Here is a 13,289-nt window from a genome sequence, read left to right as displayed (position 1 = left end):
TTCAGCTGTTTAAGAATGATTTGGTTATGGGAAGTCTGTTATCTCTTTCCAAATCCAGAGCTGTAAAACTGTCTTTAAACACATTTAAATAAATTTAAATACTTTAAAAGTTGCAACCCAAAGTGTACGTGTTTAAAAGCTGTAAGTAATTTAAGGAGCACACTGCAGCTTTGTCTTGAGCAGATGGGCGTGCACTTCTGAAAGGGAACACGTCTCTCAGAGAAACAGTGGATGATGACATTCTGTATGTATTTATAGTTCTTACATTGTTCAATGGCTCTTTATATAACCACCTTTTCACTTGGGGATTTTCATCCCTGGTGTATGTTGTGATTTTATCTGTTTTCTTTCCTTTTCTTTGGGGACAATGGGTTATTTAGTATCTCTTTAAAAATATGTTTAGGGTGTGCATTTTAACAGCTTTTTTTTTTTCTAGTTACATTATTTGCTTGATTTCCTCCCTGTGGCATCTCTTCTTTTTAAAGCAAACAAAGACAGTAATTTGGGGTTTGGGGATAGGAAGGGAAATCTTGTGATATAAAAAAGTATGGTGCAGAAAAAAAAGTATGGTGCAAAAGAGGAGAAATTTAACATGATTATTAAATGATTTTTCTCAGAAAAAAATTGCTATTTAAAAATATATATCCATATTATTGGGCATCCCTAATAGCAAGCATAATGCATCATACATATTTTGAAGACACTGTTCTTGGTGGACAGTGTATATTTGCAAATGTATATTACTGTACTTAATCTTCATGCATAAAAAACTTAAAAGTCAGCTGTTCTTATTTCATTTTTATATTGAAACACAGGCAAAGGAAGCTTAAGCAATTTTTTCCTAATCCTATGGTCAGGATGCGAAAGAAGTTAGAACATAAATCAATTCTTTAAGACTGAAAACTCCAGGCAATTAATGACCTGGGTCAGTTAATAGCATACATCCAGATTAATTTATATTTCATAAGAATTAAAAAAGCATGCCAATGAACAAAAATAGTAACATATAATAACAGTTTGCTTAACAACACGGACAATAACTACAACATTACCAATCACGGCCAGTTATCAAGTATCATCTAAAGCTTTGGTTCTCAACCTTCCTGATGCTGCAAACCTTTATTACAGTTCCCCATGTTGTGGGGAACCCAACTATAAAGTTATTTGATACTACTTCATAACTCTAATTTTGCTACTGTTACAAATCATAATGCAAATATTTGTGTTTTTCAATGTTCTTAGGTTGCCCCTGTGAAAAGATCATTAGACTCCCAAAAGTGGTCATGACCCAAAGGTTGAAAACTACTTTCTTTTTTATTTCCAACAATACTAAGGAATGATCATCTTATTCTTGTTTTAAAATCAAAACTTAAACTCAGGGAAATCTATATGTCTCACCCAAAGTCACATAACTCATCCACGACAGACATAGGAGCTCATATATGTCCCAACTTGTACTTCAATTTCTGCCCTGCCTTAAGTCCTGTTGTATTTGGGACTTTATCTGAGAAAGCCATCGCCCTGAAGTCTTGGGATTTTTAATTCCAATACAGACATGTATACAGCACAATGGTTAGAGGGGTCTGTTGCATGCAAAGACCTGGTCATCCTGTTCTTGTAGGATTTAGAAAGATTGTGTTGCTTGGTCTGTCTTTGGCTCAACCCAGGCTAGAGTCATAATGGAAGAGGAAACTTCAACTCAGAAAATTCCTCTATCACATTGGCTTGTGGTGCATTTTCTTGATTACTTGTTGATGTGAAAGGGTCCATTCCACTGTGAATTTTGCCATCCCTGAGCAAGTGGTCCTGGGTTGAATAAAAAGCAAGCTAAGCAATCCATAGAAAGCAAGCCAGTGAGCAGCATTCGACTATGGTCTCTGCTTCAGTTCCGGCCTCCAGGTTATTGTCTTGAGTTCTGGCTCTGATTTTGTTCCATGATGTAAGCTGTAAGATGAAATAAACATTTTCTTACCCAAGTTGATTTTGGTCATGGTGTTTGTAACAGCAACAGAAAGCAAAATAGAACAAGTTTTCCTGAAGGCAGCAGGTGTGGAAAACTTCAACATAAGGCACACATCTCTCAGGAAGTCATATTCTCATTAGATGAGAAGAGAAGATATGATAAAATTATGGAACTTCTTCTAACTTTACAAGAAAATACAGGATAACGTGGGGCTGGGTGATATCCTATTCAGTAAAGTTCCTGCAGTGCAGTATGAGGCCCTAGGTTCGTATCCTGGCACCTGTATGAAAGCTCTGCATGGTGGGTGGTGGACACTTGTTGTGCTAGTCTTTGGAGGGCAAAGGCAGGTGTATTCCAAGTGCTCACGGGCCACCCTGTTTAGTACATCACTGAACTTCATGCTCAATGAAAGCCCCTGTCTTACAAAACAAACTGTAGAGTAATAGAGGAAGATACAAGAATGAAACTTCTGGCCTACACATGCACAAACACATATGCTCATTCACATTCCTGATGACACATGCACAAAGACACACATATACACCAAATAAACATGCTGACACATATACAGAAACAGAGAGAGAGAGAGAGAGAGAGAGAGAGAGAGAGAGAAAGAGAGAGAGAAATTTTAGCACCTCATCCAAAAGTAGAATTTAATGTGAACAGAAACATGCAGGGTAAAATACTGGATAGTCATCTAGAAATACTAGACTTTTCAAGGGCCAAGGTCTGAATCAGAAAAGAAACAGAATATTTACATGAAATTTTCTTTCAAGTCTGAAGAAGTGAGTCCTTGAGTTGTAATGTTAAATGTTTCAATTAAATTTTGTTACTCTATTTGCAACAGACGCTGAAGAAATTCAGACAATCATAAGGACCTACTTAAAAAAAAACTGTACTTCACCAAATTGGAAAATCTACAAGAAATGGAAACTTTTCTCAATACATACCACTTCCCAAAGTTAAATAAAGAATAAATAACTTAAGCAGACTTATAAACTCTATTGAAGTAAAAACAATTATTAACAGTCTCTCAACCAAAACAAACAAAAATAAAAATAAACCCCAGGCCAGATGGTTTTAGCAATTCAACCAGATTTTGAATAAGAGTTAATGCTAATACTCCTCAAATTATTCCACAAAATTGAAACAGAAGTGACATTATTCAATTTGTTTTAAAAGGCCACAGATACAATGATACCAAAACCACATTAAGACCCAACAAAGAAAGAGAATTACATACCAATTTTTCTTATGAACACAGGTGATTTTCTTTTTCAAAAAGATGTTTGTAAACTGAATCCAATGACACGTAGAACGATCATCCACCATTATATAATAGGCATCATCTTAGAGAAACAGAGATTGTTTGTTCAACATATAGAAATTAATGAATGTAATCCACCAGACTGAAAGACAAAAACATGATCCTCTCATTATGCAAAAAAAAAAAAAAAAATGCCTTTGACAAAATCCAACACACCTTCATGATGGAAATCTTGGACAGATTAGGAATACAAGGAACATATCTCAACATAAAAAAAGCAGCTTACAGCAAGCCCATAGCCAACATCAATTTAAATGGAGAGAAACTCAAGACAATTCCTCTGAAATCGGGAGCAAGAAAAGATTGCCTGCTCTCTCCATACCTCTTCAATATAGTACTTGAGTTTGTAGCTAGAGCAATAATACAAATGAAGCAGGTCAAGGAGATACAACTTGGAGAGAAATCAAAGAATTATCTATCTATCTATCTATCTATCTATTTATTTATTTATTTATTATGTGCATTGGTGTTTTACCTGCATGTAAGTCTGTGTGAGGGTGTCAGGTCCCCTGAAACTTGAGTTACAAACAGTTGTGATCTGCCATGTGGATGCTGGGAATTGAAGCCATGTCCTCTGAAAGGGTAGCCAGTGTTCTTGACCATTAAACCACAAAAATCGCATGAGGAAACTCCTACAGCTGATAAATAGCTTCATCAAAGTAGCTGGATACAAAATTAACTAGCAGTACTAAGTAGACCTCCTATATGTGAATGACGAATGGACTGAGAAAGAAATCAGAGAAAGAACATCTTACATAACAGCTTCAAATAATATAAAATATCTTGGGGTAACTCTATTGAAACAAGTGAAAGACTTATGTAATAGAAACTTGATGTCTTCATCATTGAACATGAAGAAGTAGACCTTATGGCTCCATAGAGCCTTCACCCAGACATTCTAGTGTCTTTGCCACAGGAATGCATGATACTAAAGGAGAAATATAAACATCCATACAAATACAAACCCTTGGATCATCAGTGATGTCCTGCCTGCAAGATATGCTAGTGGCATGAATCTTGTAGGAATAACCAAACAATATCTAATTTGACATAAGGCCTACTCCACAAGGCAGAGCCCAAATCCAAGACTGCTTGGGTGACCAAGAACATGAGACTAGAGAGCCTAGTGACCTAGAATAAAATTAAATATTACTGTCCTAAAAATAAATAAATAAAATGATTCCTTGCACTCTGCCCAAAGTTTGCCTATGAGTCTCAGCATCTGCTTCAATAACCTTTTCAGCAGAGTCTTTCAGAGGCCCTTTGGGGTAGGCTTCTGTCCTGTTCCCTGTCTTCTTCCACTTCAGATGTCTATCCCATTTGCCCTTCTGAATAATGATTGAGCATTTTCCCAGGGATCCTCCTTCTTGTTTAGCTTATTTAACAGTGTAGATTTTGGTATGTATATCCTATATTATATGTCTAATATCCACTTTTAAATGAGTATATACCATATGTGTCTTTCTGCTTATGGGTTACCTCACTCAGGATGGTCTTTTCTAGTTCCATCCATTTGCTTGCAAATTTCATGATTTTCTTGTTTTTATTTGCTGAGTAGCATTACATTATGTAAATGTACCACAATTTCTGTATCCATTCCTCAGTTGAGGGACATCTAGGCTGTTTCCAGATTTTGGCTATTATGAATAAAGCTGCTGCGAACATGGTGAGCAAATGTTCTTGCTATATAGTTGAGTATATTTCAGCTATATGCCTACGAGTGGTATAGCTGGATCTTGAGGTAAAGTTATGCCTAATCTTCCCAGAAAGTGCCAGATTGATTTCCAAAGAGCTCCACAGGGAGACCAATAGAGCCAAAAATTCTGGGGCCTGGGGCACCTGGAGAGACCAATAATCTTACCAAGGACCATGCATAGAGAGGACCTAGAACCCCTGCTCAGATGTAGCCCATAAGAAGTTCAGTCTCCAATTGGGGTTCCCTAGTAAGGGAAGCAGGGACTATCTTTGGCATGAACTCAGTGGCCCAGTGGCCTGCTCTTGATCACCTCCCTCTGGGGTTCATCCTTACTAGGCCACAGAGGAAGGAAATGCAGCCAGTCCTGATGAGACCTAATAGACTAAGGTTAGATAGAAGGGGAAGATGACCTCCCCTATCAGCAGACTAGGGGAGGGGAATAGGGAGAGAAAGGGGAGGAGGGGTGGAACTGGAAGGAGATGAGGGAGGGAGCTACAGCTGGATACAAAGTAGATAAATTGTAACAAATAATAAATAAACTTTAAAAAATAAATATGTAAATAAAATGACTCTTAATGACATTCTACTATACTAGAGCAGTGTCTTGCTCAACCACCTTTAGAGAAGCTTCCCTCCTGCAGCAGATGTGAATACAGAGATCCACAGCCAGACATTATGCAGAGACTGAGAACTTATGCAAAATTCATCCCTAAAAAGAATGTGTCCACAAAATTCCTCCCTTAAGGGCCCAGGGAACCCCATGGAAGAGGAGGCAGAAAGAGTGTAAGAGCCAGGGGAATGAAAGACACCAAGAAAACATCATTTATGCACGTATGAACTCACAGAGACTGCAGCAACTTAACCAGGGCTTGCTTTTTGCTGTGTGCTCATCTGGTCAAAGAAAGGCCAGGCTCTTTGATATCTTCTTATCTACGCATGGATTTTTTTTTTTCACTAAAAGCCATTTACTCTTCTTTCTCTCTCTCTCTCTCTCTCTCTCTCTCTCTCTCTCTCTCTCTCTCTCTCTCTTTCTTTCTTTCTTTCTTTTTCAAATTTAGGTTTCTCAGCTGAAGGAAAATCAGCCTCTGAAGGACTAAACCCTGAAAGCTTCCTAGATGCTCTTTTTATTGTTATACAAAAGGCATCTTTAACAAGTTATTTTCTGCATACCAAAACTTCTAATCTGACCTAGGGGTTGTCTTGAAAGACACTTAAGCAGTTCTCAGCCATAGGAGACATCCTATGCCAGGCATGTCCAGAGCCTCTGTTATGCAAAGACTCTGAGAATCCTTAAAAAGAACAACCCCATAAAATCCCAGGTGATAATCACTGACAAAAGGTTCCTTTAAAACCTAGGTGCCATTACTCCAGATTCGTGCCAGATACAAGGGTTCTTTCTGCTAAAATTAATTAATTTTTACATCCAATGGCAGTTTCCCCTCCCTCCTCTCCTTTCTCCTCAGAAAAGGGTCAGAAAAGGATACCAGTCCACCTTGGCATATCAAGCTGTAGTAGGACTAAGCACATCTTTTCTTATTGTGGTTAAACAGGGCAGCCCAATTAAGGGAAAGGAATGCCAAGCTGGGCAACAGAGTAAGATAGAGCTTCTGCTCCTGTTATTAGGAGTCTCACATGAAGACTGAGCTGCACCACTGTTACATATGTGCAGAGAGCCTAGGTCCATACCATGTATGCTCTCTGTTTGGTGGTTCAGTCTCTGTGAACCCCTATGGGTCCAGGTTAATCAGTTTTGTATGTTTTCTTGTGATGCCCTTGACTGCTCTGGCTCTTTCACTCTTTCATCCCCGTCTTCCATAGAATTCCCCAAGCTCTGCGTATTGTTTACCTGCGAGTCTCTGCATGTTTCCATCAGCTTCTGGGTGAAGCCTCAAAGATGACAGTTATGCTAGGCGCTTGTCTAGAGTATAGCACAATATCATTGATAGTGTCAGGGGTAAGTTCTCGCTCATATCATAGATCCTCAATCTAGGCCAATTATTGGTTGGCTATTTTCTCAATTTCTGCTCCATCTTTACCCGTGAATGTCTTGTTGGCAGGAGAAATTGTGGGTCTAAGGTTTTGTGGCTGGGTTGGTATCCCAATTCCTTCATTGGAAGTATTTTCTGGTTAGAGGAGATGGTCATTTTCAGATTCCACATCCCCCATTGCTAGGAGTCTTAGCTATGGTTACCCTCACAGAATACTGGAAGTGTCCATTGTCTTAGGTTTCTTACTCACCCAGAGATGCCTCCTTCCCATTCCAGTTCTCTCTCTCTCCCCATACTCTCTCCTTCCATCCTCTGCCCACTTGATTCCTCCTGCTCCTCTCTCACCCCTCCCCAACCCAGTTCCCTTCCTCCATCCACTTGCCATTTCTATTCTTTTTCCCTTTCTCATTGAGATTCAATTACTCCCTGTCTCCTCACCTTGGGCTGCCCTTGTTACTTAGCTTTTTTGGGTCTGTGGATTGTAGCATGGTTATCCTGAACTTTTATAAGTGAGTACATACCATGTTTATCTTCCTGAGTCTGGGTTACCTTGCTCAGGATGATCTTTTCTAGTTCTATCCATTTGCCTGAAATTTTCATGATGTTATTGTTTTTAATATCTGAATAATCCATTGTGTAATTTTATAACACTTTATATATTCTTCAGTTGATAGACATCAAGGTTGTTTACAGTCTCTGGCTATTACAAATAGAGTTGCTATGAACATTGTTGACCAAGTGTCCTTGTAGTTTGGTGGAGCATCTTTAGAGTATATGCCTAGGAGTTGTATAGCTAAGTCTTAGGGTAGAGCTATTGTAAATTTTCTGAGAAACTGTCAAGGACCATTTTCATGATTTCATTCAGCCTTGCTGACTTTTCAAAGGCTCATCTCTAATACCATCATATTTTGTGTTAGGTTTTCAAAATAGGAATTTTGAGATATACATAAATATTTGCCCTCCTTTCTTCTTTCTACATATACATAAATGTGTAGATAAATAATAAGTAGGTAGGTAGGTAGTTAGATAGATAAAAAGATGATAGATAGAAAATAGATTGATAGATGATAGGTTGATAAGAAAGATAGATCAACAGAAATAGACACATACTTATGCATGTTACTAACAATAAATGTAAAACTAGCTTAAGTAAAAACACAAAAACAGAGGTGGTGACATCAACTTTGAGTCGCTGCTTAAATGTAGCACATGCACTGTTTGTTGAGATAACTGGAAGAAGTGTCGCTTTTTCTTTTTTCTTTATTTTTATTTTTTAATTTTAATTTTTATTAATTACAATCTATTCACTTTGTATCCCCCATGTAGCTCCCTCCCTCCTCCCCTCCCAGCCTACCCTCCCTCCCCCTTGTCCTCCCATGCCCCTTCCCTAGTCCACTGATAGGGGAGGTCCCCTTCCTTCTGATACTAGTTTATCAGGTCTCATCAGGAATGGCTGCATTGTCATCTTCTGTGGCCTGGTAAGGCTGCTCAAAGGTGATCAAAGAGCAGGCCAATCAGCTCATATCAGAGACAGTCCCTGTTCCCATTACTATGGAACCCATCTTGGACACTGAACTGCCATGGCTACCTCTGTGCAGGGGTTCTAGCATATCTCTATACATGGTCCTTGGTTGGAGTATCAGTCTCAGGAAAGACCCCTGTGCCTAGATTTTTGAATTCTGTTGCTTAGACTGAGTCTGGTGACAAGAGGCATTTACTCTTTTTCTCTTTATTATTATTAGTTATTATAATTTATTCACTTTGTGTTCTGGCTATAGTCCCCTCCCTCAACTCTTTCTGGTCCCACCTTTCCTCCCTTCCCCTCTATGTCCCTCTCCTAGTCCACCAATAGGGGAAGTCTTCCTCCCATACTCTCTGACTTTAATCTACCAGATCTCATCAGAACTGTCTGAATCATCTTTCTCTGTGGCCTCGCCAAAGGGAGGTGACCTAACAGCTGGCCACTGAGTCCATGTCAGAGAATGCCCTTGTTCCCCTTACTAAGGAACCCACATGGAGACTGAGCTGCCCATGGGGTACATCTGAGAAGGCTGTCTAGGTCCTCCCTATGCTTGGTCCTTAGTTGATTCATCAGTTACTGCAGGACCACTTCAGCCCAGATTTTTTGGCTCTGATGGTCTCCTTGTGGAACTCCTCTCCCCTCCAGGTCTTTCTATCTCCTCCTTCTTCAAGAAGATTCCCTGCACTCTGCCTAAAGTCTTAATCAGCTCTCCAGATAGGCTGACAACAGAGACACCTAAAGCTGAGCCTCCTGCATCTCTTTGACAACTGTGTACAACACATATTACTTTAACTCTTAGATAAAATGTCCACTGTCATCCAAAGCAATATAATTCAAATGCAATTGGTTTATTTTAAACTAAATAATTAGATAAAATTTTCTTTCCAGAAAACCCAAAGGAGATATATGTGAAAATGTATATATGTAAATTTCTATTTATAACCAATCTGTTGTCATTTATAGTAACAAAATGGTTACTAAGCAGTAGAGAATGTTAAAACAGAGATGCAGCCATGTTGAAAGAAAACACTGTTACATCATAATATTTAAAATTGTATTTAAACACTGAGATAAATTTGTCAGAAAAATGGAAAGAGAAAGATTGTAAACATTGTTATTTCTCTTCCCTTCCTAAGAAAACTTGTTTAACCTCACTTAACTTAAAAAATAAAGTAATATGTTAACTAGAGAACAAACAATTAATTAATTAACCAGTTAACACAAATAAAAAGAGCAATGGATAAAAAATTTTGAGGAGTTTATGGGGCATAGAAATGAGATATATTGGAATCACAGAGAAACCAGAATGAAGAAAATTATATTGGAAATCTTGATTTGGAAAGAGTTTGATGGAGTTTCCCTAAAAGTAAATTAGACAATAAGCTATTGATTTAACTGAACCGATTTGGACTGATCAGGCAATAATGGCATCAAGTCCACATATGAAAAGATAGCATTTGAGACATGTACATCTGCTAAGGTCCAAGCTAGGGAATTGAAGTCATCAATCCATCAAGTCATCAACTCCACGGTTGTTTATCTCTCCTAATTACCTGATATCTTGTACTCAGAAACAATTTAAGCTACACCATTTGAGGTAGATTTACACACACACACACATACAATTTAAAAATTAAAAAGTAGGAACAAACTGGCACCCAACCAAAAAATTACTTCAAAGTGTACTCAGTTAATACCCCTCTGAGATATGGATAAAATATAAAAATTTAAACATGTTCTCAAAATAAAAATCTCAATTGATTTGAAATGCTATGAAGAGATATTAAAAATACCAATTAGTTAATATATTTAAATATCATTTTTTTATAACTTAGCATATTACTTGTAAACAAAGAAAATGAAAGGTCGTATAATATACTTAGAAATTCCCCAAACTCCTCAGGAACAGAATATTTTAAAAAGATATAAAAGAGATGTGTAATATGACTTTTAAAATTAGAACCTATAAAAGATAGAATATATTTTTATATTTCATTTATTGTTTGTGGTGGTGTATCTGTGTGGGTATCACATTCCTGGTGGAGGTCATAGGACATCTTGTAGAAACGGGTCCTCTCTAGCCACGAAGTAGCTCCTAGAAATAGAATTCAGGTCTCCAGAATTGGTGATAAGCTTCTTTATCACAAACGTCTCACTTATCACAGGAGAATACTTTAAGGGAATCAAAGAAAATTTTCAGGAACTAATGAAAAACATCTTGGTTGTTGAGTTAAATAAAAGACATACACAAATGTCAAAAGAATTGATAAACTGAAGATTATAACTTAAGGAAAAGGTCAACAACAATGAAAGGGGTCATGATGATGGGAGGAAGATAGGGATGGTGGCACTAGGGAAATTGCAAAGTAGCAATGAACTGATATGATCAATACATATTAATAAATGTCTAGAATTTTCAAAGGAGAAAACGTAAAGACTTAAAAACCCAGGAAAACAGTTGCTTAAGTATCAAAAAAAGTTTAAAAGTGAAAAAAGATATAAATATTGTGGAAAAAGTATTAATTCAGCAAGTTTTTCTAGCCTGGCTAGTTCCCAAATAACTGAGACAGAGACCTACTGATTTAGGTCAACAAGGTTTAAGCATAATAACTGGGAAGCTCTTCTTTATGTTAATCTTCTAGACTAGTCTGGGTACTTCTCAGACATGTGCCCCAAGTTATTTGCTAATGTTGATCTGTCTGGTTGCATCTGCTCTATCAGGCCATGTCCTTTTTTTTCCATCTTCTTCTTCCTTTCCGGCTCCACCTCCTGGTTTCTGAGATCCCCACAAGGGAGTGGAAGCTCCGCCTACATGTCTTCTGCCTGGTTATAGGCTGTTTAACTTTTTAATTAGCCAATCAGAGAAAATTAGGGAGCAAAATTTGCACAACAATATATTGGTGTTTGTAAGAATGTACTTGTCTGGACTACAACCAGATCTGGCACCCAGAATTTAGCATCTGTAAACATATAGCAGGAAAAGAATCCCTGACGTAAAAACATTTATTGATTATCTAACCAATATTTCAAATGAAAACTAAAAAGAAAGTAGGGACAAAACAGAATCAAAAATATGGCATCTATTTACCTGGAAGTGTTGATAATTATGAGTCTTCCAATCCTGGATTCTTAATCAATCCATGAAAAGTTTAAAGTAAAATAAAGAAACAGAAATCAAAGTGAAAAAAAAAAAGGCAAAAAATGACATTGGAGAATTTGTGAGAAAATCAGAATTCTTATTAGCTATCCAAAACAATGGAATTTAGAGGGGAAAAAATCTGAAATAACAGGGAATATTACTAAACTAAAAAGAAAGTGAGTAAGCTATGATGCTTTCCAGCTCCTGTTCATTAGTTAGAAATGAAAAGACTCAAAGTAAGTTCTCAACTATGTGAAAATTGCTCAAAAGCATAGTCTCTAACTTTCCAAGCACGAGAAGGAAGGATTAAAGTGTTCTTTGTGATTGGTGTAGGAGAAAATAAGAATTCAATGAGCAGGAAAGGGGAAGTCAGATGTGTGTTTCTTACACCGCACCTGTGAACTACCATTGTCACTGTCACCTGCGAGATCATCCTGGAAAGCAGAGTGAGACTTCATATAGCTGGCTATATGTTCAAGTGAACATTGCTGGTATTTCTTGACTTGAAAACCCTCTGGTATACCCATGAGTGGTATAAATTGACACTTTCTTATATGCTAATTTCTTGCTAATATCCAAACTCCATTAGGTTTATAAAATGGAAGGAAGTTATGAGCTTTGTGTTGTCTGTTTTTGTTTGAGTTTTGTTGTGTTACCTTTAAAATCTGTCCACCTAAAGAAGCTAAACAGGAAGGAGGACCCTGGGTAAAATGATCAATCCTCATTCAGAAAGGCAAACAGGATGAACAATGAAAAGGGGAAAAAACAGGGAAAAGGATAAGAACCTACCACAGAGGGACTCTGCAAGACTCTACCCAGCAGGGTATAGAAGCAGATGCTGAGACTCATAGGCAAATTTTGGGCAGAGTGCAGGGAATCTTATGAAAGAAAGGGGAGATGAAAGACCTGGAGAGAACAGGAGCTCCACACGGAGAGCAACAAAACCAAAAAATCTGGACCCAGGGGTCTTTTCTGACACTAGTACTCCAACCAAGGACCATGTATAGAGATAACCTAGAACCTAGAACAGATGTAGCCTATGGCAGCTCAGTGTCCAAGAGGGTTCTCTAGTAAGGGGAACAGGGTGTGTCTCTGACATGAACTCAGTGTCTGGCTCTTTGATCATCTCCCCCTGAGTGGGGAGCAGCCTGACCAGGCCACAGAGGAAGACAATGCAACCAGTTCTGATGAGACCTGAGAAGCCTAGGTCAGATGGAAGGGGAGGAGGACCTCCCTTATCAATGGACTGGGGGAGGGGCATGGGAGGAGAAGAAGAAAGGAGGGTTGGATTGGGAGGAGCTGAGGGAGGAGGATACAAAGTGGGATACAGCTGGGATACAAAGTGAATGAACTGTAATTAATAAAAATAAATAAATTTTTAAAAACCAGAAAAGGTGTAATTTGAGCTTTTGATAGATGACTTCAATATCACATGTGCCAAGAATAATTTAATTCATTTTTATTATAGAGAATGATTATTTTTTTCAAGTATTTATTTGGTTTTTATTCATGTGTGTGTGAAGTGGACGTTTCTGGTTTCTGTTAAGACTCAAGTTTTGTCATGTGATGTTTTGTTGCAAGCTGAGCACATAATGTTTTACTGGAGGTTGGCTTGTGAGAGGGCACATGATGTTTTGCTGTAAGCTCTCTCCTG

This window comes from Meriones unguiculatus, chromosome 19, assembly GCF_030254825.1.
Source record: "Meriones unguiculatus strain TT.TT164.6M chromosome 19, Bangor_MerUng_6.1, whole genome shotgun sequence".
Lineage (NCBI taxonomy): Eukaryota > Metazoa > Chordata > Mammalia > Rodentia > Muridae > Meriones > Meriones unguiculatus.
Note: the sequence above shows the minus strand (reverse complement) of the source record.